This window comes from Phyllostomus discolor, chromosome 4 (genome assembly GCF_004126475.2).
Source record: "Phyllostomus discolor isolate MPI-MPIP mPhyDis1 chromosome 4, mPhyDis1.pri.v3, whole genome shotgun sequence".
NCBI classification, from domain to species: Eukaryota; Metazoa; Chordata; class Mammalia; order Chiroptera; family Phyllostomidae; genus Phyllostomus; species Phyllostomus discolor.
The window spans coordinates 148,090,715-148,097,346 of NC_040906.2; the positions used below are offsets into that span (position 1 = coordinate 148,090,715).

The 6,632-nt window shown below is 43.0% G+C and overlaps 1 pseudogene; it reads right to left on the reverse strand.

Moving 5' to 3' along the window:
• Positions 1-3,297: 3,297 nt before the first annotated feature.
• On the reverse strand, positions 3,298-4,203 carry LOC114495041 (annotated as a pseudogene).
• Between the last annotated feature and the right edge of the window lie 2,429 nt (positions 4,204-6,632).

Here is a 6,632-nt window from a genome sequence, read left to right on the forward strand (position 1 = left end):
GGGGACCAGGCCCGAAACCCAGGCATGTGCCCTGACTGGGAACCGAAACAGCGACCCCTTGGTTTGCCCGTATTCAATCCACTCAGCCACATCAGCCAGGGCTGCAATGTTTTCTAAACAAAAGAATAGGTACCATGTCCAAGAAGGGAAAGCAAAGCTGGAGCCAAGATCCAGGGAAAGTTCCTTGGAAAACAAGACCCAAGCAGCACTGTACTTGTGCCAGAAGGGAGACAGAAGACCAGACTCTAGAGCAGCTCCCTTCTCTGCGTCTCTGAGCCCCATGGCCAGCCTTGGGCCAGGCACAGAAATGAGACTTTAGCCATGAATCCTCAGTGAGAAAACATATGTCCCCAACTCCAGAAAATTCCTACTGCCTGACTTCCCTGAGCAGAAAGCCCCTCCTTTCTTGGGGCCTTAGGCTGGGCAGGAGCAAGCTGTCCTCACACCCCCATTTGCAGCCTCAGTAACGTCAATTCCAACACTTGCCCCAGAGTAAAGTACCAGACACCTCCACATTATGTCACAAGAGACGTGTTTGCCAGAAAGAGTAGGGTTTTATCCACTTCTTATGTGTGCTTTCAAATGTTGTTCTTTCCCGTCTGTGGGGTATGAATGAATCACATCCTCAGGAAACATGGACCAGTTGAGTAAGTCAGCACTCTGGAACGTCTTAAAAATTAAGCTAGACTCACTGGATTGATGCAGCTTTAACCAAACACTTGAAGTCTTGAAAACAGGCATGCTCTGTTATCAATTCAAGATGGGTTACTTTGGTGCCCAGGCAAAAGCAGGACGACTTAGTTTGGAGCCCATACTCAGTGGGGTTACGCATTTATCAGAGTAAATGAAGAAATCCAAGGCAGCCTGGGAACAAAGCTTTAAGAATAGCATGGCTAATGTTACCCCCAAACTAATTTTCTTTTACAAATAGACTGTATGAGACAGCTACCAAAGACAGGCTGTGCGTCTTTAGAGCATCTTTTTACCCATGCGCCAGAAAAACTGAAGCAACTTAGAACTTTGAATCCAAAGATAACTCTAAAGGAAAGAATAATACAATCCCTTTACATTCACACAGTTTGCCACTGTGTTCCAGCCTTGATGGAATAAGTGGGCACGACTGGGGGAAGTGAGTCAAGCTGCTGACAGCTCAGGAAACCGGGAGGCCCATCTGTGCTATGCAAATAAATAACACTCAGGGATGCAAGGGGAAATTTCATTTATCTTCCCAAACTGGAATGACCTCTGAGGCCTAAAAATGATGGGCAGTAAAGTGTAGCTACAGTGTGACCTCAGGCAGATGATTTAAACCCAGTTACTTCCCTGTCTTTTGTTTGTCACAGCCAAAACAGGTCTGACTACAACTTGAGTGAAGGGGCCTCAGGCATCAGGACACAAGGGAGAGCTCGCTGGTGCCCCCTAGTTGATAGAAAAGAATCACAGGTGTCAGTCCTCACTGGGCACAGAAAACACACCCAGTTACAAGAGAGAATTTCATTTCTTTCTCTAAGCTAAAACAGTACATCCCTCCAGACCACAGTCCCTCACATTTTGTTCCAATTCATGTCCTGTCAGCTCAGTTTAGCTGTGGCTATGAATTCAAAATAAACTGTCCTGACTTTAGAGCCACAAAGCTTTTCACACAAAATTAAAGCCAGTTATTATTGTCAAGGGAAACATACATCTTTGGCTCAAACCAGAGGAAAGATGGGGCTAAAAGCCAACTTGTTCACAATGTGAAAACTTCCCCTCTCTAAGGGCTGGCGTGTTTGCCTTAGTAAGTTAATGGCTGATAAGCCTGTACAAAGTCCCGGGTGGAAGGTTGCCCCATCTCTAGCCAGGTCATGAGCCCTGATTCTGGCAATGGAAAATCTGTGACCTGGGTGGACCCTGACCTTCAGAGACAACTTCCAACATCTCTCATTTCCATTTTTCTCCTCTCCAATGCTCCTTTATCCATCTCTTTCCTCTTCTGTGAGATGTTCCCTTACAGGGAAACCACCATCCTATTCAATCCCTGAACAGGGGGAGATATAAAAATGTACCTCACAGTACAACTGACAGATGACACCTTTGAGGGGCAGGGAGCAGCCCTTGGAGAGCCCTCTCCTCACGTTGCTCCCCAGCTCTAACAAACAACCCAACACGAGAACCACCATAAGCCATGTCCCAGATCATCTAAAGCTTTGTCATTTCCAAAATGCCTCTGATGTGAGTTTCCTAAACTCATCCTTGCTGGAATGCTAATTAGAGGTAGCTTAGAAGAAGACCTTGACAAAAGCCTTCTTTTCTCACACATTCTTTTTTGTTGTTGTTATTATTATTATTTATTTAATTTTAAAGTGATATTTGTTTATGGTAGAAAGTACAAAAGCTTTTTCTAGCCTTTTTCCCCAAATTTACTGAATAGAAATTTTGGACTTTTTGCACAATAAATCACACTTGTTTTCCTACACCACTGAAAACTTTTTGAAACATATTAGAGTTGTAAATGTAGATGGAAAAGAAGCCACGTACTAAACCGGAGTAGCTCACGGGAGGCCCACGTGGTAGGCCTTACAGACTCAGAGACCAGAGTAACCACACAGGGTAGTTTTTTTTCAAGTTTCACATATTTATTAATCAGTATAAACCCCAACACAATACTCCAACAAGATTTCATGCATGTGGATGGGTAATATTACCTGGTTAAGTGAAAAATTGTGCAGATGGCCTCTAAAAGACCCTCATTCTAAGCAGCTTTATAGTGAAACATTCATTGCATTGTTTCAATGCAATTCCACTTCTAGGAATTTATCCAAAGAAACCAGAAACACTAATTCGAAAGAATATATGCATCCCTATGTTCATTGCAACATTATTTACAATTGCCAAGATTTGTAAGCAGCCCAAGTGTCCATCAGTAAATGAGTGACTAAAACAACTATGGTACATTAAACAGTAGAATACTACTCACCCATTAAAAAGAAAGAAAAAAGAAAATTTTACTCTTTGCGACAGCATAGATGGACCTAGAGAACATTATGCTAAGTAAAATAAGCCAGTCAAAGAAAGACAAATATCATGATTTCACTCATGTGTGAAATCTAATGAACAAACTGAACTAATAAAACAGAGACAGATTCATAGACATAAAGCAGGCTGACCACCCTGGGGGTGGGGCAGGGATGGTTGGAGGCTATTGACAACAGTGGGGTGATTGCAGAGGTGGGGGTTGATGTAGGAGAGGGTATAGCAGGGAAGAATAATAATTTGGAAAAAATACCTTCAAACTATTATATTGTTTTTAAAAAACTCTGAACCTTCTTTCTTCAGTTTTCTATAATCTACATTCACTGAGTATAACCTCATAGACCTCCTGAACCTAGTTTATTCCAGGGTTCTGAGTTGTTCTTTCCTGCCCAGCAAACATCTGGATTGAACAATGCCAGGGGCAAGACATACAGTGCTGCCCCAATACCTCTGACTCCAATAAATACAAATTAGGGGATCAAGTTTGGATGCTTCTTGGCCTGACCAAGTAAGTACCTGGTGGAACATGTTTGCCACAGAGGGCTCAGGCACAGGAGCAGGGAAAACAAAAGAGCAAGGGACAGGAACAGGTAGTCTCTGCCCACACAGGGCTGTATGAATGTAAAATTCCTCACTAAATGTGGGTCACAGTGGGTAGTCATATCCTAGGCCTGTGGCTTCCATGACGAAGATCAATCCTTACCTTTGAAATTCTTTTGTCTTTGTGTATCTAAGATAACATGCCTTGTGTATCTAAGATAACTTTCTTTCCAGACCTCTTGAAAGCACAGCCATTGGCACCAAAGCACAAGACAACACTGTTATCTTGTTTCCCACATATCATCTCCATGTGCTGTAATGTTAATCATCCTATGCCTGTCAACGTTAAAGAGGTATGTGTGGAATCCAACTTCAGGTTAAAATGACAGCATAGGTAAACATTGCTCACCTTTTCCCACAACCATATCAAAATTACAACTAAATTATAGAGCAACCATCACTCAGAATCATCAGAAACCAAGCTGCATGAAGTCTGACAACTTTAATATGGAATTAAAGAAACCACATCCATCCAGACTGGTAGGAGGGGCAGAAATGCAGAATGGGCTGGTCCCACGTCTACATGTGGTGGATCAAAATTCAAGAAGGACAACTCAGGAGCCAGGAGTCCCAGCCCCACACCAGGACCCCAGCCCAGGATTCCAGTCCCAGAAAGATAAGTCCCCATAACTTCTGGTTGCAAACACCAGTGAGGACTGAGTTGGTGGAAGAAACTTCTGGAGTCCCAAGCAGTTCTTCTTAAAGAATGCACACACAGATTTACTCAGACTCTCTCACTCTGAGCTCCAGCACCAGGGTAACAGCTTGAAAAGCACCAGTGGCATATAGGGAGGAACTGAAGTGTCTGGCATCAAGACAAGAGCTGGGGGACAGCTTTATCTCAGATAGAAAGTCAGGCAGAGACGATTATCCTTCTTCTGAACCCTCCCCACACACAACCACAGAGCCAGCTGCAGGTGCCAAACTGGGACTCCATCAACCTGATTGACACTGTTTTCCCTGCCCTGGAGATCCCTGAGGCTCCATCCCACCCAACTTACAGCTTTTGCATATGAGTGGCTGGTCTTGACTCATGCTTCACAACTTCCTAGATCTTTTCAAACAAGCAACACCCAGCTTGATGAGTCACCAGCCCCCATACTTCTTGCTAAGTGTCCCGGGGCATGGCAAGCCTGGAGTCATAGCTTGACTTTGCCTGGGAATCTCCAAGCCAAGCACAAGTAGTAGCTATCTCAGATTGCTTTATAGCTCAAGCAGGGTGGCCCCAGGTAAAACATAGATGGGGGATGATCTTGGGCCAGACCACCTGGGGAACCCCAGGGCCAATACCCCCAGTACACAGCTATAACCACGTGAGAGCACCACCACCCAGCCCTGTACAGCAGATCAGCCATGGAGGGTGGAGGTTGGTGGTAAGTGGTCATACCAGTCCTTGCAGCTGACTGGCCTGGGTAAACCCTCCCATTGACCTGACAACAATAACTAAGGCTCACCTATAAGAGGAGGATGTACTTAGCCCACATGAAAGGGCTCACCTTCAGTACCCAGGTTTGGTGATAAGGGAGGCTGTACCACTGGTCCCTACAAGACACCTACTACATTTGCCATGCTACCAAGACATGGAGTCATAGCAGTTCTACCTAATACACAGAAACAAACACTGAGAGGATGCCAAAAACAGGAGACAAAGAAACATGGCCCAAATGAAAAAACAGATAAAAATTCCAGTAAAAGAACTAAACAAAATGGAGGTAAGCAATCCATCAGATGCAGAGTTCAAAGCACTGGTTATCAGGCTGCTCAAGGGACTTAATGAGGACCTCAGCAGCATAAAAAAAGATCCAGTTAGAAATGAAAGATACACTAACTGAAATGAAGAACAATTTATAAGGAAACAACAGTAAAGTGGATGAAGCCGAGAATCATATCAAAGATTTGGAACATAAGGAAGCAAAAAACAACCAGTCTAAACAACAAAAAGAAAAAAGAACCCTCAAAATGAGGATAGTGTAAGCAACCTCTGGGACAACTTGAAGATATCCAATATTTACTTCATAAAGGTGCCAGAAGGGAAACAGAAAGAGCAAAAAATTGGTAATCTATTTGAAAAAAAAAAGAAAGAAAGAAAACTTCCCTAATTTGGTGAATGAAATAGACATGCAAGTCCAGGAAGCACAGAGAATACCAAATAAGATGGACACAAAGAGGCCCACTGCAGGACACATCATAATTAAAATCCCAAAGGTTAAAGATAAAAAGAAAATCTCCCTGGCTGGTGTAGCTCAGTGGATTGAGCGTGGGCTGCAAACCAAAGTGTCGCAGGTTCAATTCCCAGCCAGGGTACATGCCTAGGCTGCAGGCCATAACCCCCAGCAACCGCGTATTTATGTTTCTCTCTCTCTCTCTATCTCCCTTCCTTCCCTCTCTAAAAATAAATGAATAAAATCTTAAAAAAAAAAAAGATAAAAAGAAAATCTTAAAAGCAGCAAAAGAAAAGCACTTAGCTACAGGGGAGTTCCCATTAGACCGTCAGCTGATTTCTCAAAAGAAACTTTGTAAGCTAGAAGGGATTGGCAAGAAATATTCAAAGTTGGGAAAAGCAGAGACCTATAGCCAAGATTGTTCTACACAGCAAAGATATCATTTAGAATCAAAAAGTAGGTAAAAAGCTTCCCAGATTAAAAAAAACTAAAGAGTTCTCATCACCAAGCTATTATTATATGAAATGTTAAATGGACTTATTCAAGAAAAATAAGATCAAAACTATGAACAATAAATACATATCTATCAACAATTGAATCTAAAAAACCAACTAAGCAAACAAGAAGAGCAGAGACAGAATCGTGGATGTGGAGAGCCTTTTGATAGTTGCCAGGTAGAGCATAAGAAAAAGGATGAATTGGTGAGAGGATTAAGAAGTACAAATTGGTAGTTACAGAATAGCCATGGGGATGTCAAGTACAGTATAGGCAATGGAGTAGCCAAAGAACTTGTATGCATGACCCATGGACATGAACAATGGTGTGGGGATTGCCTGAAGGAGTAGGGGGCTGCTGTCT